This window comes from Mercenaria mercenaria, chromosome 3, assembly GCF_021730395.1.
Source record: "Mercenaria mercenaria strain notata chromosome 3, MADL_Memer_1, whole genome shotgun sequence".
Lineage (NCBI taxonomy): Eukaryota > Metazoa > Mollusca > Bivalvia > Venerida > Veneridae > Mercenaria > Mercenaria mercenaria.
In genome coordinates this window covers 78,892,471-78,918,326 of record NC_069363.1, presented here as the reverse complement: position 1 = coordinate 78,918,326, position 25,856 = coordinate 78,892,471, and the positions used below count along the sequence as shown (strand labels likewise).

The window sequence follows — 25,856 nt, the reverse complement described above, 5'->3', positions numbered from 1 at the left end:
TGGCCTTCTCTGTTCATCTGTATCACAAAATTCACATTTGACATTTTTTCTTTAACTACGAAAGGTCCATCAAATTTCTTTTCCAGCTTTGGCTTAACTCCTACTTTTCTTGACTCATGGAGGTACCATATGAAATCCCCAGCATTGTAGTTGTGGTATGAAGTTTTTGTATCATAGAGGATTTTACTCCGCCTGGCATTTGACTGGAGATATTGCCTTGTAATCTTGTGAGCATGCATCATTTTGGCTCGGATTTCTTCCACATACTCACAGTATGATGGCACATTTGTAAAGTTTACAGCATAACCAAATAACAGATTCGCTGGAAGCTTAATTTCTCGGCCTAAACTTAGTAGGTTAGGCGTCAGTTTGGTAGATTCGCATGGTGTACATCTGTATGCGCCTGCGAGACAACCGAGATATAAATCCCATTCATCTTGTCCGTCAGCTATATATGCCTTAATCATCTTCAAAAGTGTCCTATTGAATCTTTCGGTCTGTCTATTACATTTTGGATTTCTCGGCCTTGTTCTAGTTTTCCGCACCTCTAAAAGTTTATAAAGCTCTTGAAATAGTTTACTTTCGAATGTCCTCCCTTGATCTGTGTGAATAGACAAAGGCGTTCCCCATCTTGAGATGAAATCATTCATAATTCGGCGTGCACAATCATCTGCATGTTGGCTTGGTACAGTCACAATCTCTACGTACTTTGTAAATAAATCAGTCATCACCAGAATGTACTTATTTTGCCTAGGTGTTTCCGGGAATGGTCCAAGATAGTCAATAGCTAAGGTGTCCCTTGGTGCTCCACTTCTAAGGTGTCCCATAGCTGCCTTAGGAGGTTTCTGAAGTTGCTTATCAGCTGCCAAGATGTCACATCTCATGATATAAAGACGTATATCTTCCTTCATGTCGAACCAATAATACCTCTGGGAAATCTTTTCTTTTGTCTTTTGGTTCCAAGATGTCAAGATAGTACGGTATCATGCATCTGGTGTATAACTTCTTTCCTCATCTGTTGTGGTACAATGCGTTGCCTATACTCCCCGGTACCATTCAATTTTTTGAAATTCTTGTATAAGACATCATTCTGAAGGTGTAAATTATCCCATATTACCAAGTAGTGTCTGCAGGCCGGACTCTCTGTCACCATGTCTGAACTGTTAGGCTTTTAGTTCTCAACCTTTGCCTTGTAAACTGGTCCAATATCGGTGTCTTTTGCTTGCAGTTTAGCAATTTCGCCTGCAGTGCTGATGTACATCCATCTCAGATCGGTGATGTCTTTTGAAACACAAGGTTGTGACGTTTGATCTGTAACACTACGAACTTCTGTTGTTTGCTCCACTTGATCTTCATTGTGATCTCTCCTGCTTTAATTTCTATGTGTTGCTGTTGTGTCTCTTTTAGCTCTAACATCATATCATCTGCCCTCTTTCTACACTTCTTGCATGGACCACATTTTAATGACTCACTTGTGTCGACATCATGACAGGTGCAATCTCTCGGACTTTCACATCTGGACAAGGCATCACAATGTCCTTGTTTACATCCAGCTCTATATTCTATGGGATATCAAAAGGTGCAAGGATCTAAATCCATCTGGCAATCTTTCCACTGGGCTCCTTTAACTTGAACAACCAAACTAGTGCCTGATGATCACTCCTTACTGTGAAATGTCTACCTAGTAGATACTGATGGAAATATTGAACAAAATAGACTACTGCAAGGAGTTCTTTTTCTGTTATGCAATAGTTTTTTCTGCTTTGTTTATGGCTCTGCTTGCATAAGCTATCACCCTCTCCCTATCACCTTGTATTTGTTGTAGTACTGGTCCTATTCCTTATCCCGACGCATCTACATCCAAGAGAAAAACTCCGCCTTTGTCCATGGGGTAGCCCATAACCTCCTGACTGATCAAAGCTTCTTTTATTGCATTGAAGGCATTTTCATAGTGTTCATCCCACACAAACGCTTTGTCCTTTCTGGTCAGTTCTGTTAATGGTCTTGCAATCTTCGCATAATTTCTAACGAACCGTCTATAATAAGAACCTGTAGTGACAAATTGTTTCGTTTGCTTGGCATTTATTGGTCTAGGCCACTGCACTATTTTGGAGATGTTTGTAGGATCTGGCTTGATACCTTCCTTTGACACAACATGTCCTAGAAAAATGACTTCTGTTTGTAGCAGGTGACATTTTTCTGGCTTTAGCTTTAGTCCAGCATCTTTTATTCTGCTAAGAACTTCATCAACCCTGCTAATGTGTTCTTCAAAGTCAGCTCCAAAAATTATGATGTCATCTATGTAAACGAGACAGCTTATCCACTGCAGTTCTTGAAGTGCTAACTCCATTGTCCTCTGAAAGGTACTTGCGGCATTATTCAAACCAAAAGGCATCCTTGTCATCTCATATTGACCAAATTTGCAAGAAAATGCGCTGTTGGGAATATCTTCCGTCTTAAGTGGAATCTGAAAATACCCGCTAGTTAAATCAAGGCTGCTGAATAAACTAAGATCTGATACCGCATCCAAACAATCTTGTACTCTGGGCAGTGGAAATCCATCCGGTTTAAGAAGTGCGTTGACCTTCCTATAGTCAACACATGGTCTTATTTCTCCTGACTTCTTACGTACAAATACTATCGGGCTTGACCATAGAGAAGTGCTCTTCTGTATAACCCCCTTCTTCGTTTGATCTTCAATAGCTGCTTTTTCCTCTGCTGCGTAAGCTAATAGGACTTTTCTCGGTCGTTGTTTGACTGGTATTGCATCCCCGTGTTGATTGGGTGTTCAGCTAAGTTGGTTACTCCAATGTCCCATTCATCTTTGGAAAAGCTGTCACTATATTTAACAAGAAGTCCCACTAACACTTTTCTTTCATGATCCATTTTTCCTTCTGTTGATTTTTTATACAGATCTCTGAGGTGTTCTGGAACAGCTTCTTCATCAGCTAGGGTAAAATTCCTTTCGGTTCTGGGACTGCTGTACGTCAAGTCTTCTTATACTGCTTTGGTTTTTCTCTTCTTTATTTTCTTCCTCCGCTATAATGCTAACAACCCTCTCTATTCTCTCAGCTGTTGCTATCACTGCATCCTGCTTCAGAGTAACTTCACTTGGAAAAAGATTCAGTATTCGTACCTTACAGGTGGTAGCCTTGTTGATGTCCACTAGTGTTGAAGCCATCATCAACTGATACCTGTCCTTGAATTTGTCTGTAGGTTCTACCACGTAGTCTGCGTGATCATCCCTGTCATCAGCTTCCAACCTCTCAACATAAACATCAATAAGTGACTCCGCTTGACCAGGTATGCTTATGTCATCTGCCAGGACTACCCTTCTAGTCTTCTTGTGCTTGCCAACTTAAACAGTCGGTATCTCAATTCCATCAAGAATGATCTTATTCTGGCTCAGTAAGATGTCAGCTGGTCCCTTCTCACTCCCCATCAAAACATCAAAACCCAGTAGAACATCATCCTCTATTTCGGCCACCATGGCCTCACTGATGATCTCATACTTTCCAATTTCAAGCCTAAACTCAGCTTTTCCCCTCTCCTCAATAGGCGACCCGCTTGCCCCTTTTAAGCACATAGACCTCCTTAGTTGTGGTCTTTCATTCTCTGCAATCTTCTCGTAAATTCTTGTGGAATTACGGTTCTGGAAGCCCCAGTGTCTGCGGTGAATAATAAACGTAAACCCTCAACAGCACCTTTCACATAAACTCCATCACAAAGGCTCCTCTTCTTACTCTCCTCTTTATTTTTCTGATCTATCTTGTCTTCACACTGGCCTTTTCCCTCTAAGCGGACCCCTCTTTGGCCACAAGAGCTGGTCCCTGGTAGTTTAAAGACCCACTACGACTGTTGGAGTATGTATGGTTCCCTCTACTTTGATTATGACCTCCCATCTTTCTGTCTGATCTTTGTTTATCAGGACACTCCCTAGCATAATGACCCTTTCTGTGGCAGTTGAAACATTCAACTGTGTTATTCTTGTGGTTTGAACCTCTTCTACCAGTATCTGCCTTGTTAGCCTTTTCTAGCTTCTCAAGTCGTTCGAGTATCTTCTGCAATGCCTGTTCTTGGCTGTTGTTATTTGACTCACAATCTGATTTATTACTATCGATTTCAGTCACAGGCCTTCTCTCAGACTGTTTCCTTTCTGGTATCCGGTACGCCCTCTCTTCACTGAAGGTTGCTTCTCTCCTTTCATCAGAATTATCTACCGTCCTTCTGGCATATTTACCATTTCTTCTATCATACCCAACAGAACCTCTGGTCTGGATGAAGTTGACTACATGAAAAACAGCTTCATCTATAGTTGATGGCTCTTTGTGATATTCCATCTCGAATCGTGATTCATCATCCCTCAGTCCATCTAAAAATCTTCTCACCAAATCCTCGTTTCGGATGTGTCTATCTCTGTAGCCGTGTGCTTTATCATAAAGCATCTTCAAATCTGCTGCGAAGTCCTCTGCTGTTTCACCAGCCTTTAGTATTCTTCTGCTGAATTTTGCAGCAAAAGCCCTATTTGTTTCAATGACCATGAATCTGTTGTTCATCTCTTGAACCAATTCTCTGTAATTGTATAAAACTCTAGGTTGCAGTTGAGAAAACATAAATTCTGCTGCTTTTCCTTCTATCCTAGGTAATAGCTGGTCTATCTTTTCTTCATCAGTCCAACCATAGCGACTTGCGATAGCTTCAAAACGAGCTATCCATACTGCCCAATCATCTTTTCCAGAAAAAGCAGGTACTCGTTTGCTGTCATTGATCCTAGATCTTTGCCACTGGGGTTGCATAGCTGTATTGTAATATGTTCCATGACTTGAACTGGTTGGTATTTCACTGGCAATATGGTACTGACTGTTCTCTTCAACTACAGGTATTCTTTGAACATTATAGGAGTTACGGTTGAAATTGTTTGCCGGCTGTTCATGAATACTCTGACGCTGATATGGCCTTTGAATAAATCTGCCTTGAACAGGACCTGAAAAATCATTACTAACTGCACTGTATGGTTCTCTAGTGGACTGTTGCCTACACAGGTTTTGCAAATCTGTATACTTCTGGGTTGTTGGTATATTATTCAAACTGCTTTGTTGCCTTGAATTCTCAGATGATGCTGTCTGAGACTGCTTTATATTACGTAGTTCTGTTACAAACTCCTTTAGTACTCCAGTGGTGTTACTCAATACATCTGATGATAATCCGGTTTCATCATTGTTCTGTTGTTGGAATGATGTGTTAACTTCAGCATCTCTTAACGAAAATGGTCTGTAAGCTGGCTCGGAATGCACTGAAAGATGATCTACATCCTGTAGGTCTGCTTGGTAGTCTTGGCTTGGATCTACATATCTATCGTTGAGATGATTGCCTTGGGATTCTGAACCGGGACCTCTGTTGAAGTACACCACTCCTTCACTATCAACTGGAGAAAATCTGTCCATGGTAGCGTTTCTTAGTCTATAGGCTTGTGTTCGAATCTCTGGATCCTCTCTGTTGAATTGTTTGAAAGGATCCCACCGCTGCCATCAAGAAAGTGTTGCGCTCTGGCTAGCTCGAATGGTTTCGGGACTGGTTGTGGTTCGGCAAGAGAAGTTGAGTAGGATTTACCGGGCTGGGATCTCGAACTCTGGCTATGTGTTTACGTAAACTGGACTATCATGTAGGCTTGCGACTTCCGGTTTCGTGGTTAAGAACAGATTGGGTTCGAATGCAATTCTGCTTTGTGGCCGATTCACTAAGGCTATTTTACTCCAGTTAGACTACTTATTTTACCAAGATTTACTTAAGTTCTACTTAACACTAATAAGAAATCACTAAGATCAAATAAATTTAAATTGCAAATTTATTTTTTTTATCCCTAACAAAAATTAAGACAATGCATATAAAATACTGACTCTAAATAAATACTAATAATGTATCAGCAAAACATCTCAGTTAACAACAAACAATGTTAAATATTTAGAATCTTTAAACGAAACAAATGCTTGCCTATAAACCTCAGTATTAAATCTTAAAAGTAATCTTATTTTACTGTTAAAAGTTATTTACTTAAGCCAAAAATAATCAAGTCTTGAAAAATTCTAAAGTCAAAAATGGAATACTGGCAGTTACCAAAGATAGGTTCAGCTCTTGAAGTTCGAAGTCTGGAGTTCCCTCAATGGAGCTACAAAAAGCTTTTATACTGACCAAGTGCACACCAAAAACATGTGTGCACACACCAACTGTTTGGGTGCACATAACCAAACTCTGAGTGAATGTACAACTGTGTGCAGAATGTACACATCAAAACAATGTGTACACGGAACAGCCAAAACTATGGTTAAATCATAAAAATCAGATTTTAAACTACTAAAATAAATTAAGTTGCATGAAAACTGGACATAAATCAAAGGTATAATTCCTAAATAAAATGACTATTACCTGAAAAACTCTGATCCTTTGCTTAAATTAAAGAAATTTAGCTTAGAATTGTTTTGACAGTTTGAATAATTCCTGGAATTCTACTAGGTTGTCAAGGGTAACTACCCAGAATGCAATGGGGCAAAATGGCTGCAGCCAGACAGGGATGCTGCGCTGTTATCAATTTAAAATGTAATAACTTACAAAATACAACAAATATGATGACAGTCTGACTTTAAAATAATGCAATAGTAAGTAAAGAAATGATTTACCTAATAAATAATTGATGACATCAATAGTATTTGCAGAAATCTTAGTAAAATGGTATTGACACTGTGCTAAAAATAGAATACATAAACAAAACACTGGAATGTATCAATATATACATAAGTGTTACAAACACATTCAAATATATTTTCATTATATCTTCATACACTATTTTGAACCTTATAAATATGTAAAGGGGGTCTGTATACGCTTCCGTACTTATGAGATAAAAACAACAACCCTTTATAACAAACTTTGGTTGTTTATAACTGACAGATCTAACCTAAGCCATTGTTAGTTATGTACCCCTTTAACTTTGAATATGTAAAAATTTAACAACCGTATCATGCTTTTCAATAGCTGCATTGATTTTCATTATTAGGAAACGGAAACGACTTCCAGGAACGATGACGACAAGATATATTTAGTAATAGGGTTTGATCACATGACATTGTTCATGACTTTAAGATTATTTGTTGTTAGATACGGGAAAACATTTGCAGAACAACCTTAAGATGTTTAAAATCGAATTATATATTTGATTTTCCAATCAAAGCTGGATTCGTATTTTTGGAACACTTTTCTTTGTAATTGCCGAGTTTTTATTACACGCATTTTGTTTTCTTTTTGATATTGAAAAAACTTAAAGGAGAACTATATTCAGGTACTTCTTTAGTTTAATAATTCGCTATTTTGTATAGTTGTAGTGCATTTCATACATTAAAGAATCAAGCTGTCAATTTGAATCAACTCTCTGCAATAATTTAAGGTAAGGTTTTTATTATACGCATATCTTCTTTTCTATTTTTTTTTAAAAAACAAACTAATATTATGTAGACCTCAAATTAATGCTTAAATGAACAATTTCATATAATTAAACAAAGAAGCGGACTGTCAAATTAAGTCACCCTCTGGCCATAATTTTAGGTTTGTATCATAATTTTTAACTTTGTCAATTGAATTGAATTGAATTGAATGGTATCATAATTTATAACTTTCTCAACTTCAAGGTGTTCAGTAATGCGTTTTCGTTTATTAGAAATGTGTTTTATTTTTACTTACAATTCATCGGATAACTCGTATTTCAAGCATGTCCATTTTATTCTTTTTATCTTCAAAGCATCCAATATCTTTTTGGACTCCGGATAACAAAATCAACAACTGCATTTTGCAACGAGTGTAGGATGAATTAGAAAAGAATCTTTAAATTAATTCCATTGAAATTCCCAACTCTGCACATGCGAGCAAAATCTGTTATATTCAATATCTTTTTATATTGCAGTGGTTTAGAAAGTTATATTGTGTCATATATTAAACAGTTACTTATCAGGATGAGAAGACTATTCAAGCCAATAGCCCCTGGTAAAATTAATCATTTAAAATTAAACATAATTTATATACTCTAGCTTCTTTTCTAATGTGTAAAACAAACAGTACATTTTAAATTCAATTCTTTCTTCCTTTTATATTGAATTACCAATTAACAATAATATTCTGTGGTAACAAACAGCTCTTTCTGTGTCACCGGCAGCTTAACTTCGGTAGAGACAGTATGTTTCCACGCGCATTAGGAACTACTTCGAACACGAGAAGATGAAGAACATTAACAAAAATCATTAACTTTATAACGTCTAGAGAAGCAAGAAGACATTAAAATAATTTCAAAATAAAAGGTATATTAAAAAAATTAATCGTCCGAATGCTTCAATGGGTTAATAAATTTTCTCAAAAGATGAATAAAGTGAGTACAGAGGAAAGAATAAGATGTGTATCACAGGTTTTAATTTCTTTTATGCAATAACTGTATGCCGTAAAAGGAGACTGATAGTGGTGTTTTTTAATCGCCAAGGGAAGCGTTAATTCTTCATTTTAGATAAATAATATTTTTTATCTTTGTAAAGAGAAAAAAATGACGAACACTTCAATAGGATAATAAATATTATGCGTTCATTCAAATGAAAACAATATTTGTTCCAAAAATTTCCTTCTTTGTTTCTATTGGAAAATTTCAACCAGATAAAAAATCGATATCGCCTAATCATTAAGCGTTTTCAAGGGGGGAGGTGGGAATTTTACCGATAAGACGGCGAACTTAACCTAATTGTTGATCATGCTTATTATTTCTTAAATTGAATGATGTTCTTGAAATTATATACTGGCACTTATTCAAATATTAAAAAAAAAAATGAATGAACTTTTGAATCATAATCAGCTGGGTAAAAAATCTACATATCATGAACATGCAAAACTTACAACGAGCAGATATTTAGCTGATTTAAGATAATAGATCATGTTTCATCTGTAGATTAAATGTTTTAGTAGACTAATCCCTCTTTTCAGGAATACAACAGTGTCGTGTTTTTCTTTGATAATGTGTATTGTACATGTACAATGTCTGTCTACAGTTATAAACAAATCCTACGATTTTCATATATAAAAAGACCTCACTTACCTTTAGCATCGACATTTAACAGCTTTACTTAAATAATTAATGTAACCTTCGGAATAATTATTTAATGGTTCTTTTAACGCGTGATCTGACCGGTTTTTGATTTTTAGGAGATTTAAATTATATATTAAAAGAAATACCATTTTATGTCCGCCATTGTGGACAAAGCTTGTGAGACAAAGCAACAATATCCAAGGGCGAATGGCGTTCCTAAATAACAAAATATCGGATCTATGCAATGGAACGTGAGCAGTTAACAGTTGCAGCAGTTACAGCAGTTTTAACTGCTACAGTCTTCAGCAGTTTCAGCAGTTAACTGACCCGGAAAATAACTTTACATATAAGTCGCAGATGAAATTTGCATTCAAGTGTTTTTTATCATGAAAATAGAACAAAAAAAAGCTAAATAAATTAAAATTTACTCCCGGGAACCCACCGATTGGGCGGGTACAAAGTTGGCCCTGAACGCATATTTGCGAATTTCGTTGCGGTTCCAGTCCCATAACCGTAGAAGAAATTGAGGTGACATCGGGTGGCCGTTGTAGAGATGGTGGACGCCAACTATGCCCAGGTGGTGGCCACCCTGTGAAGACTCTTGTTTCCGAGCAAGGATGGGAGGGGGTGTTTTGTAAGGAACGGTAGAAAACGCTTTTTGCCTTCACCAGTAGATTCCTTGGATATTCCCCGGCCTGATCCGTAGAAGATACTGGGGTCTCACCGAGTGGCCGTTTCAGAGGGGTCCTTACATGCGGACCCGGCATATTGGTCACCCCGGGGAAGCTCTTGGTTTCTCTTGAACAAGCGTCAAAATCGGCCCTGAACGGATATTTGCAGATTTTCGTTGCGGTTTCTACACAGGTGACATTAGTTTAGTTTACCTATCTATTCAAATCAAATGAATTTTATGGGGAATCAATATCTTGTGCAGACGATATGAATTATATTACTTTGAAAATATTAAATATATTTATGATCAATGGAGTGTTTGTATTATCAGATCATTTTAAGAAAGGCATAAATATCTTTAAGATAAATACCGATTGTTAAACTTGGCAAATCTTAGACGCTTAGTGATTTACAATAGATATAGAGAGTATTCGGTTACTGTCATAAATTTAGATTTATCAAGTGAGTCGAAGAAAATATAAAAGCCAAGGCTCTAGACGAGGCTTATATATTTCATAGACGAACTTAATAAAGTAAATTTAATAAGACAGTAAACTGATGTTTTTTTATTTATCCTACCTTCTCATCTAAAATCTGTTTTAATTGACTAAAATTCAAACTTTACCATCAACTAGATCTGTGTCTGCCTTTCATTTAAAATTAATACGGCCTCCAAATTAATACACACTGTCACATACTGCATTGAAATGTGTCTTTAGAATCCCAAATATTATAAAATAGAAGTGGAAAAAACAAAGGCTAAATCTAATGTTTTAAATTCATTCGCAAGTCGGATATCCATTCTTACCAAGCAAGACGGGACTAAATTTTACACACGCCATAACGCCGCTTGACAGAAAAAAGGAACCATTTCCTCGATGATTTTATTCAATAACATTCCATTCCAGATGCAGTATTCCTTGATTAAACTGCAGAAAGCCAAAATCCTGGACAAACACTATAGTTGAGTCATTTTTCGTTACTCCGATTGTTTCTTTATAAAAACTTTTTGTGGTAATTGCAAATACGGTATGCATACGCTACTAGTATACAATAGTGACATGGTCTCACGTACCTAATAAAAGCGCGTTTATAAAATTGCATAAACATACCTTTTAGCAGTTATTCTCAAAAACAAGATAGCGTCGTTTTAAAATAAAAGATGTCCGGCTAAAGTTTAAGTCACTGACCTTATATCGCAAAATTTATTCTACCCCTACGTTTTGCCCTTTATTTCGCATGGTGCAAAGAGCTATAGAGAATATAAGGTTACTGTCTTAAAAATTTAAATTTATTAAGTGAGTCGTAGAAAATATAAAAGTCGAGGCTCTGTCGACAGTAACCTCATGTTCTATTTATCCTACCTTTTGATCTAAAATTATTCTTTCATTAAAATTTAAAATTTACCACCAACTAGATCTGAGTCGGCGTGCATAGAAATTTAAATGTTCAGAGTTCAGATTTGCTTGGTTTCGCTATCGTGATTAAATATCTTAGCATCTGACGAATTGTAGTGAAATAGATGATAAATCATAAAAATGTTTTGCTAATATTTATTCTAAATATTAAAATAAATTCAGTGCTTCATTCATCCGGATAGCAACGAACCGGGCCTCAGGTAATATTTATGATGTAATAAATAATGGCAATATGTTCTTTCACCGGTTTGAGTGTCAATCGTTGTTTATTGCAAAATAAAAAAAATAAAATGAAATAAAAGAATCAGTTTAATCGCACAAACATAGCATCATTTACATATCTTTTTTTTATTTGATCAACTGACTAATATCGAGCTATGTTAGAAATGAATATTTAAACCTTTTTAAAACGAATAACTTCCAACGAAGTTTGAATCAACGACCTTCCAATTGATCTGACAATACCTTTACTACTAGACGGTCTCTCTCGCTGAACCACTCCACAGAGCCTGCAGGCACCCCAAGAACGCAAATAGTTACATATAAAAATATGTTTAAGAGGAAAATATAATACAGAAATAAAGAAAGTCATACCAAACAGAGTTAGATGTAAATTTTTTTAAGGTAAAGTTTAATCGATTATTTTATAAACAATGTTTCCTTAAATTATTCAGAGCTTCAGTTATCTTGCATATTAAGCCTTTTGATAAATAACGAAATAGTGTATTTTCTGTCTTAGGTTACAAATCGGCCCATATAATAATTTCATATATCTGATAAACTTACAAAAGTTGAAAGAAAAGTTACGATCAGGTCACCCTAAACAAACAACTTTTAATTTTATGCGTAACAACACTTTCAATATTTAACTAAAACTGTAATTTGCCAGTATTTCACTTTCTAGCACACATGTCTTCAAAATGTCTAAGTACACAGGTCTGGCTTGATTCATTTATATCTGACTTTGTTTGTATTCTTGTAGTTACATTGATGAGTTTCCCCCAACTTATAGCAGCTAATTACGAAGCATATTGCATAATTAAAGCGAAGTACCAGTTCTCTTGACCATTTCCAGTTGACAGGATTTGCCGTGTCAATGTACGCTTTAAATGCCTGTCTACAACCTGCTCGAAATAATGTTATTTGCTACATACGTGAACAACTCTCAGGGGGTTGCTTTCATTACGTCTTACTGCTTAAGAAAATATATTTTCCGGCTTCATTAGCTCGACTATTCGAACAACAGGGGAGCTATTCTATTCGCCCCGGCGTCGGCGTGAGCGTTAGCGTTAGCATGAGCGTGAGCGCCACACTAATGTTAAAGTTTGCATACCACCCCAAATATTTTGGAAGTCCATTGAGATATTGCTTTCACATTTAACATACTTGTTTACCATCATGACCCTAGTCTGTAAAAAGGACGAGGCAACTCTATCAAGCATTTTGTCTAAATTATGGCCCGTTTTCGACTTAGAATATGCTTATTGTAATGTTAAAGTTTGCGTATTACCCCAAATATTTTCAAAGTCCATTGAGATATTGCTTTCATATTTTGCATACTTGTTTACCATCATAACCCCAGTCTGTTAAAAGGAGGAGGCAACTCTATCAAGCATTTTGACTGAATTGTTGCCCCTTATCGACTTAGAATATGCTTATTGTAATGTTAAAGTTTGCGTACCACCCCAAATATTTTTAAAGTCCATTGAGATATTGCTTTCATATTTTGCATACTTGTTTACCATCATGACCCCAATCTGTAAAAGGACGAGGCAACTCTATCAAGCATTTTGACTGAATTATGGCCCATTTTCGACTTAGAATATGCTTATTGTAATGTTAAAGTTTGCGTATCACCCCAAATATTTTCAAAGTCCATTGAGATATTGCTTTCATATTTTGCATACTTGTTTACCATCATGACCCCAGTCTGTAAAAACGAGGAGGCAACTCTATCAAACATTTTGACTGAATTATGGTACCCTTTTCGACTTACAATATGCTTATTGTATTGTTAAAGTTTTACTCATAACTTATATTATACTATCAAACACTGAGAAAAGTCGAGCGAGCTGTCAACTGACAGTTCTTGTTTTGATACTTCTTTGCATGCATATAAAGCTACAGCTTACAACTAGCAAACTGTTTTACTATAGAAAATAACAGTGTGTATCAGTGTTGGTTGCCCATAAGATTATCCCCTTGCAGTTTTGTTTTTATGTATCTGCGGCAAACAAATGTGTACCATGTCGCATACCAGTTAGTGCACCACATGTTGTGACTTCAAACTTTAAGAAAAATACATGACCATGTTATAAACAAAAGTATCAAGCTGTAAGTCAGTAAATGGTGCCAGATACCAGGAAATAGACAGCATGAAAACATCTAAATCATCTGAAGTTCACATTTCTGATATTTATATACGAAGTCATGTTTTGGGAGAGACATTAAGGTATGAACATACTAAATAGCTGGCCTTCTTTATTCTAGATAAACTGACAAATTTCAAAAGGCTACAACACAAAGCAGGACCCGTTCTAAATGTCTTGAGCTAACATTTTAACATTTTCTTAAAGAACATTGTCAGTGCTGAAAAAAACATCAAACGAATATTGGGGCTCATGTACTTCAGTCAAACAAACTTAACTACAATATCAACTAAATTGCATGACCTACATTTCCATAATAAATCTCTCATGCTATCATATAATTGCGAAAATGCTTCCTATATGTCAAGGACAGATCTATTATGTAATTTCAGCAAAAAAAAAAAAAAAAAAACATGTAAGAAAGAAAGGAATAAAGCTCTACAGAGCAATGTAGGAGGACTTTTTGAATGCGCCATTTTGCGACTACCATGATTTTTTTCCGCGCCAGTTTTCTGTATAGTTTCTGTATACCTAAATTGTGACCCTTGCATTGCTTAATTCTGTTTAATTCTGTTGACTGCCTCGGTAGCCTAGTGGTAGAGCGTCCGCTTCGAATGCGGGAGGTCATGGGTTCGATTTCCGGCCCCGTCATACCAAAGACGTTAAAAATGGTACTAGCAGCTTCCTCGCTTGCCGCTCAGCATTTAGGGGATAGTGCTAGGACTGGTCAGTCCGTTGTCAGTATAATGTGACTGGGTGGGGTATCATGTCACGTGTCTACGGCGTTATATTCCAGTGAGGCAGCACCAGTGAGGCAGCACTATAAAGTTGGGCATTGTGCTCACTGTTACAAGTAGACACCGTCGTTTATATGACTGAAAAATAGTTGAAAAAGACGTTAAACCCGAACCACATACACTAATTCTGTTGAATCTGGATTGACCAGTAATGACACTTGACTTTCATCACTGTGTACACTTCAAAGAACCGACCAAATACCAGTGCAATAACACATTTATATAAATATAAATTTGTTAAACAAATGTATATACATACAAACTTGTCAAGCAAATGTATTAGAGAAATACTGGAAAACCTATTACAGTTCTTAGATATAGGTCTATTGAATGGGTGTATTTTATGGGTTTTAGGATGAGTCATTTGATTTGAAAACATGATTATTTCATATACTGTTATGTAACATAAAAAATGTTCCATTAAAAGGCCTCTCTTTTTATATAAATCTATTGCCCTAATAAATCCATATACATTTGTATATATATAGGTTACCTCATGGACATAAACATGTGAATATTTTTGTATTTTATATATAAGATCCATGAATTTTGTTTCTTTACTTGTATTAAGTTCAGTAATATGATATTTTAACGAATGATATAAACTAATTTGCCCTTAAAATATGATTTTTAACAATTTTCCCTTGAAGGACCTCGTATTATTTTTCCTGAGTCATGTATATTGAATGCGTATAAAATCTAATTGAGTAAATTTTGTTTCAAGGGTTATAATTGGTTATGGTAATGAATTAACATTTTTGAAATTGTTCTAGATAAATTTAATTGAAATAAATAAAAGGTAGTTCCCCTTTGGGGCCTCATGTTTTGGTCTATTCAAGCCAAAAAATCGTATATGTAGTCCATTTCTGATCCAGTATACTTTATTAATACTTAAATAAAAACTCTCTTGATTTCTTCATAAGAAACATCTTTTCACACGCAATTTTGAAAAAACAACATACAGTAAAATCTGATTACCTCCCTTTTTAGTATGTATCTTGAAAAATAAGAGTATTTTGTAGTAAACTTTGTATATTTGTCAATACCAAATGGTTGTTTGTCTATGCTAGTGATATGTTATCCATGTTTAGATCATATGAAACATTACTTTATACATAAATTTCAATTTAAACGAAAACAATACTTTTTTCAAGACATTTTTACCTCCCTTTTTAAACTGATTTAAAATGAGGTTCCAGGGCAGATATTGCGTGTCTCCTCCTCTTTTAGGATTTGGGATACCTTAAAGTAATTTCATGCAAAATTTGGTGCTTTCTTCAACAATGGGAACATCTTTGCCATTCTTTGTTCCATATCTTCCTCGCTATGTTGATTGATACGGGTAAAACTCTGACAAAGTCTGAGAAAGAGATTTTAAAATCCTTTTCGGAAAGGGGAATTTTGATATTCCTACCAATGGCAAAGCTGCATGTTCATGTTTGGAAAGCTTTTCTTTGTAATTTCAGAGTTTTGTTATACTTATATAGAGAGAATATTAGGTTACTGTCTTATAAATTTGAATTTATTAAGTGAGTCGGAGACAATATAAAAGTCGAGGCTCTGCCGAGACTTTTATTTTTTCGTAGACGAACTTAATAAATTTAAATTTATAAGACAGTAACCTAATGTTCTATTTATCCTACCTTTTGATCTAAAATCATTCTTTAATTATAATTCAAAATTTACCAACTAGATCTGAATCTGTCTTGCTGTCACAAATTGACATACGGGCCTTATTTTATCTGTAGTGTAAATGCAGGTATTGCATCATATTTTTGTAAATTTTTGAGTTATTGAGGTAAATGTCAGATTTCACGCATAAAATACCTCTCATGTTTTTCTGTATTTCATAACTTAAATTTTCATGTAAATTTCATTAAATTCTGTTCAGTAATAAGAAAGTTGATATTTTATAAACTTCAGTAATTCAAGTTTTTATCCCCAAAACCACTATAATGGGCCTCAAATTGTCAATTTAAATCCGCGTCAAAGTAGTTAGATTTCCCGGCTATATCGTGAATCCCGTGAAAATGACAATAGTCGGAGTCCACGGCTTAGCCGTGAATCCCATGAAATTTAGTATTTGGCGGGACATTATCCTTTAAATAGACTGGACTAGATATGCCTTGCGCACACCACCTTCCGACATTATAGACGAATCTATGTCTGAATTATTTTCTTGCTAGAAATTTATGCTCGATCGAGGTAAGAAATTTATTTGTTAGATTTTTGTATGATTTTTGCATTACGATTTTTATTTGGTAAATTTTTGTTCATTCTACAGAATTCTGTAACATTTACTTTTCGGCACATGATTTTGGCTAGTTTCGGTATGTCAGGATAATTCATTAAATTTTTCAGACTTTTGTAAATTATTTAGAAAGAGGAATCTAAAATGTTTCATTTATATATAAGATGTTAGATTTATACTGAAATTTGTATCGTGATAATTGTAAAGCACTGTTTCAAAAACTTATGTCAAACATTTTGTTAATTATGGAACGCCATTACTGCATTGTATTGTTATGTATAAATCCATATGGCAAGTCTAGTACCATGTACTATATTAGATATTATATCGATACCAACTATGATATAACGTTTGGTTTATATTGAATTTTGTTAATTTGTAGTTGTAAATAACAGCTGCAGTTTATCATGTCCGTATCTATAATGTTTCATCATATACTTTTCATATCTTTTTCATACTTTAACTTTAGTCTTTTAAGTAAGTAATCTTTGTAATAATGGAAGTAATAAGTGACGTATTTTAATCATGTGACGTTTGAACTTAGTAGCACATATGTTTTGTATAAGTAGCACGTATTATTTATGGGAGCCTACGGAGGTATGGTGTACCCAAAGGAGCAGTTTTATGCCCTGACTTATTTGTTTTGCTATGGTGCTTACCATTTGTTATATATTTAAGCTTCTTCCGCCAGACGATTTTTCCTGGTGATGTCATAACCCGGAAGTACAATGCCCGAGGTTCACTTGTCTTCACTCGCCTGGATGTGATATTCCCAGCGCAGAGCTTTCGTCCCATGGTTGTGCCGTAAACCGCAAAGACGCTGATTTTTGTTATCCTCTGAAGTCAGCTCAGGGATGCAATCACCTACCACCATAGGGAGCCAACACGGAATCAACGTATTCACGGTTTAAAAGGACTGGATTTAGAGATACGTTTTGTTTGTGCTACTTAAAGTTCGCAATTAAATTAAAGAACTGTACCACGTCACATTAGAATGGAACTATACGAACTGTGTATCTGGTAATACTGAACTTTTAATTTTTTTTCTTCATATCATCTATCATTGTAAATAATCATCTTATGTAAATATTGTAAATGGTGTTGATTTGTTCTGATGGTTACTGTCGCCGGTACGGCCTTTCCTGTCACACTTGCACGGAAATTAATACGCCCCACCATTACACAAACAGGTCTTTAAAATAAAAATATTACAAAATAAGAGCCGAAAAACAAAGGCTAACCTTGTTTTGCTTTGTGTCCGACTTCTCTGTTCTGCTGAACATAAAAGAATAATTTTAATTTGCTGCCAAGTAAAGTTTTGTCCTAAGTTCAGTTGAATGCCGGATTACCCATCTTCACCAAGCAAACGACTGACGAGACTTATATAAACGCCATATCGCCGCTTGACAGAACAAATAGGCAAACCGTTTCCTCGATGATTTTATTCAATAACACTCCATTCCAGATGCAATATATTCCTAGATTGAAATGTAGAAAGCTAAAATTCTGAACAAACGCTATACATGAGTCACTTTCCGTTTCTCCGAGCGTTTCAGTCATAAAAACTTTTTGTAGTAATTGCAAATACGATATGCATACATTATACATTTGTGACATGATCTCACGTACCTAATAAAAGCGCGTTTATGAAAATAATTGCATAAATATGTCTTTTAGCAGTTATTCTCAAAAACAAGATAGCGTCGTTTAAAAAAAAAAAGTAGTCCGCCAAACTTTATCTAGTCACTGACCAGATAAAGCAAAATTCATCTGACCACTTGATTTTTGCCTTTATTTTGCATGAAGGTAGGATAAATATACTTTCTTTTCTAAATAAAAAAAAAAATCAAAATGACAAATATTTTAGGTATTTGTTTTCAGTTTAGAAATGGTAATGGTAGCTATTTATAAGTGTAATAATTACCTGAACTATTTTATTAATTCAAAGAATGGAGCTATCAAATTAAATCAAGAATGGGAAAGAACGATTACGCTTTAAATGTTTCTACGTCTTTGTGTTTTGAAATCCAAATTTTTTAAAACGTTTTTGATTTAAAAATATATGTTATATAGGTTATTATTAATTAAACTTGGAGTGTCATGATTTATAACTTTGTTAACTACATTTAGTTATTTAAAATTCATATATTTGAGTTCCATAGGTTTTCATCAACGTGTTATAGTTTATTGTATATAACATATCTTTCGGGCACAGGATAACCAAACAAATACTAAATCTGCAACGAGTGAAGGATGAATCAGGAATGAAATTACCTACACTTATTTTTGAAAATACTGCGCAAGCGCGCAAAATCTGTAAATTGGCTAGCCAGTCCCATCCAACTTTTGCACTGGATATGTTTGCTACAGTTGTTTTAGAAAAAGAACGTACAGTAGGAAATTTTAAAATGTCGATATTCCTGAACTGCCAAAGTTCAAACTAATTTATGTTCAACTTCATTTGTTCCCAAATCAGGCAAATTTACACACAATGTAATCCTATTGTTCGAGGTCAAAAAATGTGTGAGGCCCAGTTTACATGGTGACAGCAAAATTATGAGTAGGCAATAAATATTATTTCCATGAAAGCTTGACTGTATACCGAGTTGTGAATGAGTGTCTAAGGTTCAGAGTTAGATGTGCTTGATTTCGCCATCGTAGTTAGATATCTAAGCATCTGACGAATTGTGATGAAATAGAAGATAAATCCTTAGAAAGTTTTGCTAATATTTATTCTTAAATGCTCATTTAAATATTAGGATAAATCGAGAGGTAGCAACGAACCGGGCGTCATGAAATATTTATGATGTAATAAATAATGCCATAATGTCCTTTCACCGGTTTGAGTGTCTATCGTTGTTTATCGTAGGTACACATTACGCTTGATTTCTTTGACTTTTAGCTGACACAAACCAAAACATGTAAGCGTTATCAAATGAAGTCTTTCGCGTTTTTATCGTTTGATTAACAACGGGTCGGAGTTCAGAAGCGCAGTTAAATATCCTGGCATTTGAACGATATCATACGTGCGTTTAAACTCGTATGTGACAAATTGAGACTAGTACGATAAGTCCCAACGAGGTTAATGTCTTTGTAATCGCACAAAAATATAACATTTAATCCTTACATATCTTTTTTCAATTGATCAATTTACAAATATCGAGCTATGTTAGAAACGAATAATGAAAGACGTTTTTGAGAAAGAAAAAGAGATGTTTTATTAATTTAGAGAAGATGTAAAAGTATTTTGTCGGGATTTTAAGAAGTTATGTACACTAACACTTGTAATTTCTTAAAGTTAAAAGTTTCTGTGACTTTGTTTTACAGAGCAGATTTTTTTTCCAGCGTCTTTACCTCAGAGGTGCAGATATACATCAATAATACATGTTATCAAGAATTATCATATACATCTTTGAAGAATTTTATCAAATATTTGCGTGTTTTGTGTGTTTTTCTCTTCCAGCGCACCGCTATTGCGTTCAAACAGTGCATGTAGCATAATAACACACAGTTTTTGTCCATCCCCTTTGTTTAACAGGTAGATAGAACGGTTCGTGTTAGAATTCACAATATTTTTATCAACACGACAGCAATTGGATGTTACGTTGTTACATGACAATTTTAATGTTTGAAGGTAACAAAAAGCAAAATACTCAAGATTCACGTTATGCCAGCCTTGTGCTCGACGTCATATAGAATAAATGTGATTGTGTGTACAGTACTCACATTAATTAATTATGTTTGAATACTACATATGTGTACGTGAACACAGTATGAATATGTAATATTTTAACAAACGGCTATTTATAGATGACGTGAAAAAAGATTGCAGTTCTGCATTTAGTTCACATATCTAGCCAAATAAAGAATATTTTATATGGACTTTGTAAATTTGAATCAATATCAAATGCAGACGATGGGAAAAAAAATATATATGTATATAGAGTATGAGAAAATATATGTTCAAACAGTGTCAAAAGTTTAATTATAAACCCTATCAATGCTGTATTTCTGCACACACACACACACACACACACACACACACACACACACACGCGCGCGCACGCACGCACGCACACACACACACACACACACACACATTTGTATGACATGTTTTATTATAACGCTAGTATAATGATGCTCAAACGTTGACGTCGTTTAAGTATAGGAGACGTTGGTTCAATTGGCTTCGTCTATAATGAGGAAAGAAAGAGAAGAATTTTTGATTTTTCAAACTAAAACTCTTACAAATGATAAAAAGAATATTACATTTGTGCTTTTCTTCCACTTTGAATTTATTAAAGTTGTTAAATAAAAATGATGAAATGCTAGGCTCGTTTAATAAATTCAGTATGTAAAGACAATCATGTAATATACTGTATTTCTTTGTGATCGATGCATTGGTTTTTTTTTTCGGACTATTTTATTACAGGAAAAAAATCTTTCATACAACTATTGAATGACTGTTTATATAATGGCAGATCTTAAAGGTTAATGATTTACAATTTACAAAGTCTAAATTTGTATAGATAAAATTACAACAAACATGTCATGAAAAAAACTATCAAGAACAATGATTACATGTTTTGGCTCAGGTTAATTCGAATTCAATACGCAGTAGTTTTTGATTACATAATAAAAAACGTGTTTTTAACAAATTTTAACTGTAATGTTAAATACGGGGAAAGGCACTTGTCAAAATCGAAGATAGAAATTCTAATGTCCTTTTCGAAAAGAGGAATATTGATCTAAATTTCCAATCAGTGCTGTATTTCTATATTTGGAAAGTCTTTTGTAATTTCAGAATCTTTTTTTTTTATATACAAGCATACTTTTTTCCTGAATTGAAATATCTGAAATGAGAAATATTTCAGGTATAATTATGGATTATAAAACAACTGAATTTGTAATGAGTATAGGATTAATCAGGAAATAACAATCTCGAAATTATCTCCCCTGATTTCTGAACTCCCCGATTCTGGACACACGCGCAAAATCTGTAAAATGGCAAGCCGGTTCCATTTATCTTTTGCACTAGATATTTATGGTACAGATAAATACGTACAGTAGGAAATTTGAAACTCTATCAATATTCCTGAACTGGCAAAATCCAAACTAACTTCAAACTTTGACAATTTGTGTTCATCTTCGTTTTCATTTGTTCCCGAATCGGGTGGATTTATATGCATGGTAACCATATAGCCCAAGGTTAAATAATATGCAAAATATAGAATATACATGTTGTTAAAGGTCCATTACTAAGGGAAAGTGAGTTGGCAATTTTTTTCATAGCCAGTGCATAAACTTCTGCAAGACACTAAATAATGAAGATTGGCAGGTCAAAATTTACAGAAGGTCTTTGGAACTCAAAGAAATGTATGTGTATTATGTTGAAATTTCAATGAATCGACAGAATGACCCCCCAGGTCTTTTTAACTTTCTTCATACTTCATAGAAAAATAATTGTACATATACTGCGATTAATTTCGAATTTCTACATACCAACTTTCATTTTCCAATAAAATGAAATAGTTTCTGTGCTTTTTAAAAGAAATTAAAATGTTCACTTTCCTTAGTATTGGACCTTTAAATATCTTAGCATCTGAGTGACGTATCATGGAAAGACAGATAAAAAATCACAAGGCCATACCAAATTGATTTGTCGTTCGTCGGAACTACCGCATCAATGATTTCATTCCCGAGAAAAAGAAAAAAAAATCACCCGCCCGCACGTACGTAAAAATCGGTCCGGAATGATAACGGTAAAACAGGTTTTATCGCTGTTTTAATGCGTCAGAGTGATATTGATCGGAATTCATGCGTTCGTAATACATGTAGCTGATGACTCAAAATCAAAAAGTCAGGAATTATGATGTTGTTCGTCATTTGTTTTAAATCTGGAGTGTCTGTGCTAATGCCACACTTGGCCTTCGATGTGCCGGTAGGTGATCACTGATGAAGTAGGCACGTTCTACGATTGTTCAATACAGAATTCAGTCAAAAGAACAGAGCCCGACTTCTAAGACGTGCACCGGGATTCAATTAAAAATATTTGGATTAAACATAGAAATATTGTTTAGATAAAATTTTTCAAACTATTTGTTATCAGTTGTTTAGTTCAATATGTTAGATCTAGAGCCAAAGCAAAGTGCTTTCTTAAAAAAAAATGTTGTTTTTTTTCACAGATCCTGACTGATCCATCACATTAAATTTAATTGTCTCGGGCCCAAATCTTTTTGAACGTAACTTCTTTAGTCTATCAAAAATGTATATATTCAATTTTAAAAAAATGTTTAGCTTTTCAAATAAGTAGTGTAGATATAAAGATAATTTCTGTCGTATTGTAACCCCAATTTTCCCTGTTTGTATATTAATTGGTTGTGAATTGATTGAAAGAAAGAAACTGAAAAAAAAGACCTTCCCAACTCTTGGTCAATCAAAGTCTACCGTTTGGAGTTTCACTAGGGACACAAAGTTGCTCATGTGTCGAAGCCATATAACTGGGTTTCAGAAGATATGTTATTCCTCTTGGATGCCCGTTTTGTCTTAAATATTCCTCATCCTCTGCCGTTAAATGGGCACACATTCAGATTAATGTAGAACAATCAAAATTAAAAAATAAGACACTCATCCCTTAGTAATTATAAATACAAAATAAAAACAAACTGATTCAGTGAGTTTTGGCAAGAATTTATTTGCAAAACCATTCATGTAGTCTTTAAAACATATAGAAAAGCTATCTACTGTGTTAGTCACACTGTAAATGTTTTATTTCTGTGTTATTCTTAAAGAAATGTTAACTTCATATATAATCATTAATGGTTATGCCCCCTTTTAGTGTCCAAGCTGGAAAAAATACCCGCTCGCTCCATGTAAAATCTACCCGCCGCTGAAAAAATCAAAATTGAGAAAAAAAAAAATGATAATAATTTCGCTCTCTCGCTCCCATTTTTTTTTTGAAAATTTTCCGAAGAACTATTAATCAATTTGGTATGGCCCAAGAAAGTCTTACTTACATTTATTCTAGCAAATTCATTTAGATATTAAGATAAAAGTATATTGATAGCTTCATTCATCCGGGTAGCAACAACCGGGCGTCGTGTGGAAATTTAAATTATAAACGCCATGTTCTTGCACAAGTGCGAGTTTCATTCGTTGTTTATAACAAAAACACATCCGGTAGACTTCTTTCTTTGTTCAGCTGACACAAACCGAAACGTATGAGAATTATCAAATGATTAAGGCCTCCGAAATGTTTATCGTCAGATTAACTATAGGTCGGAGTTCAGAAGCTCCAATGTCAAATCGCACATAAATATAACATTTAAGAGAGTAACTTCCAAAGGGATAAAAGCCGATATTTTTATCCAGTATTTTACCACAGATATAGAGAGATATATCATTAACATATTATGTTGGTACAAAAATATAACAAATGATCTCTCTTCATATTCAGACAAAATAAATGAAAACACAGATAGTATTACTAAAATGACAGCAGGAGGAAAAGACATATAGTTTTCTCTGTAAATGAAGAGATTTTCACCCTTTTTTCCAGATATGTATGAAATAGTAGGTATCTTTTATATAAAAATAGAAAAAAAACCGCCACACTACTGTTTGAGCAATTTCTAATTGAATTATCTGGCATTTTAAGGAAAAGTGTAATAAAATATAAATTCTCATATTTCGTATACTATTATTCTTTGTCACAGACACATAAACAGAATACTTCATGTTACTGCACTAGTGTCTAACTCATTCCAACACGTTATATTTTGATAAATACAAATAAAATCATTGCAAATATCCTTTGGAAGCATAGCATGCAACCAGTCTATATAATAGCGGACTCGCTTTGATTGAGTCTGTTCATCAGAAGTAATAGAGAGTTTGAGATTTCAAACTTCGCCTTCCCCTTCAACGTCTCTCATATATATTTTGGGTAAAACGTCACCGATATGCGTGTATTTTATTTATATCACACGTTGCTACTAAAGTTTTCCATGTAATATCACGTAAGCCTAAGACTTCTCTTTATTACTATGCGAAATAAAAAGCTTAGTTTCAGGATTTCTGCTTATTAAGTTATTTGATTATCCATATATATAGTTAGACTAAATTTGATGCGGAACACTATCAATAGGTATAAGAATAATAAAGTTTTGTATGGCTAATGATTTTAACTAAATACATTGAATTGAACCTGGAAGTATGAAGTTATCAACTGATTTTGAGAAACTTTGAGATTTTGTTCAAACTTTAACTTCTACAGCATATTTGTGTCCCCAGGCGGTATCGATTAAACCAGATTGGCCTTTTTGTCGTATGAAGTGAAGTTTTGAACGTCCGAAGATGTGATATCACGAAAGTCGAAACTTCATTCTTTTTACATCTACTCTGTCCACATACTCGGCATCAAAGACTGAAATCTGGATGGAGGCACATGGCATGACAGTCATTTTACTTGAAAAATAAATAATTACGCGCGAATATCATTTGACGGAACATTTTATTTTCACATCCAAATAAAATCAATCTGTTTCTCTCGGACGCTTAATACGACAATTGCGTTTTAATTATAAATATAATATGGTACTAGTAAGGCGGAAAATTCTTCTGAAGTATCAGACAATTTCAGATCTATGATATCATGATGAGAGATGTTTCCTGTTAGCCGTATGGGATAACTCCATTCTTTAAATGCACGGAACCAGAGCCTGGCAGAGGGACATTGTGGGTTAATTCCCCCTTTGATTCTTACATTTTACAAAGAAAGTCGGTCTTGAAACTCGGTGTGACCCTACTCCCCCTGCCCTGAAATGGGGGACCCGCCCTTTAATTTTGGTGTCCCTCTAACCAAAATTCCTGGATAGTATATTAAAATCATATTGTGCTGCCTGAGAGTTTGGCATTATACAGAGCCATACAGAGTGTCATTATCACGTTGATATGATCATTATAGGTTATTAACTTTGTATGTGGATATATGCACGAGTTCTGCAGCGTTAATATTGCGCGACTTTAGGAGCGCTATATTGTCCGCGAAAGAATGAGTGTATATATCCACATAAAAAATTGATAACCTTTTTATTACATATCCACTATTAAATGATTAATTTATTTCTAAATTATCGTTCTGTCACGAAAGACAGGAAAAAATTCGGAAAAAAAATCTCCGAAAACGCAATAAACAAATCAAACTGACGCGCATTAATATTTCCCGCGAAAATGACG

The 25,856-nt window shown here is 34.5% G+C and overlaps 1 protein-coding gene across 3 annotated transcripts in view; it reads left to right on the top strand.

The window, feature by feature from the left end:
• LOC123524233 (ATP-binding cassette sub-family C member 4-like) overlaps positions 1-25,856 on the top strand; it is a 108,630-nt gene that overhangs the window by 22,477 nt on the left and 60,297 nt on the right. Inside the window, exon 1 of one of the 3 annotated variants that reach the window (XM_045302285.2) lies at positions 7,184-7,333. The exons of 1 other annotated variant lie outside the window; for it this stretch is intronic. The gene's annotated coding sequence lies outside the window, so the exon portion shown is untranslated. Of the gene's footprint in view, positions 1-7,183; positions 7,334-16,995; positions 17,640-25,856 lie in introns of those variants that run through there. One more of the 3 variants, XM_053539008.1, reaches the window with a different exon arrangement.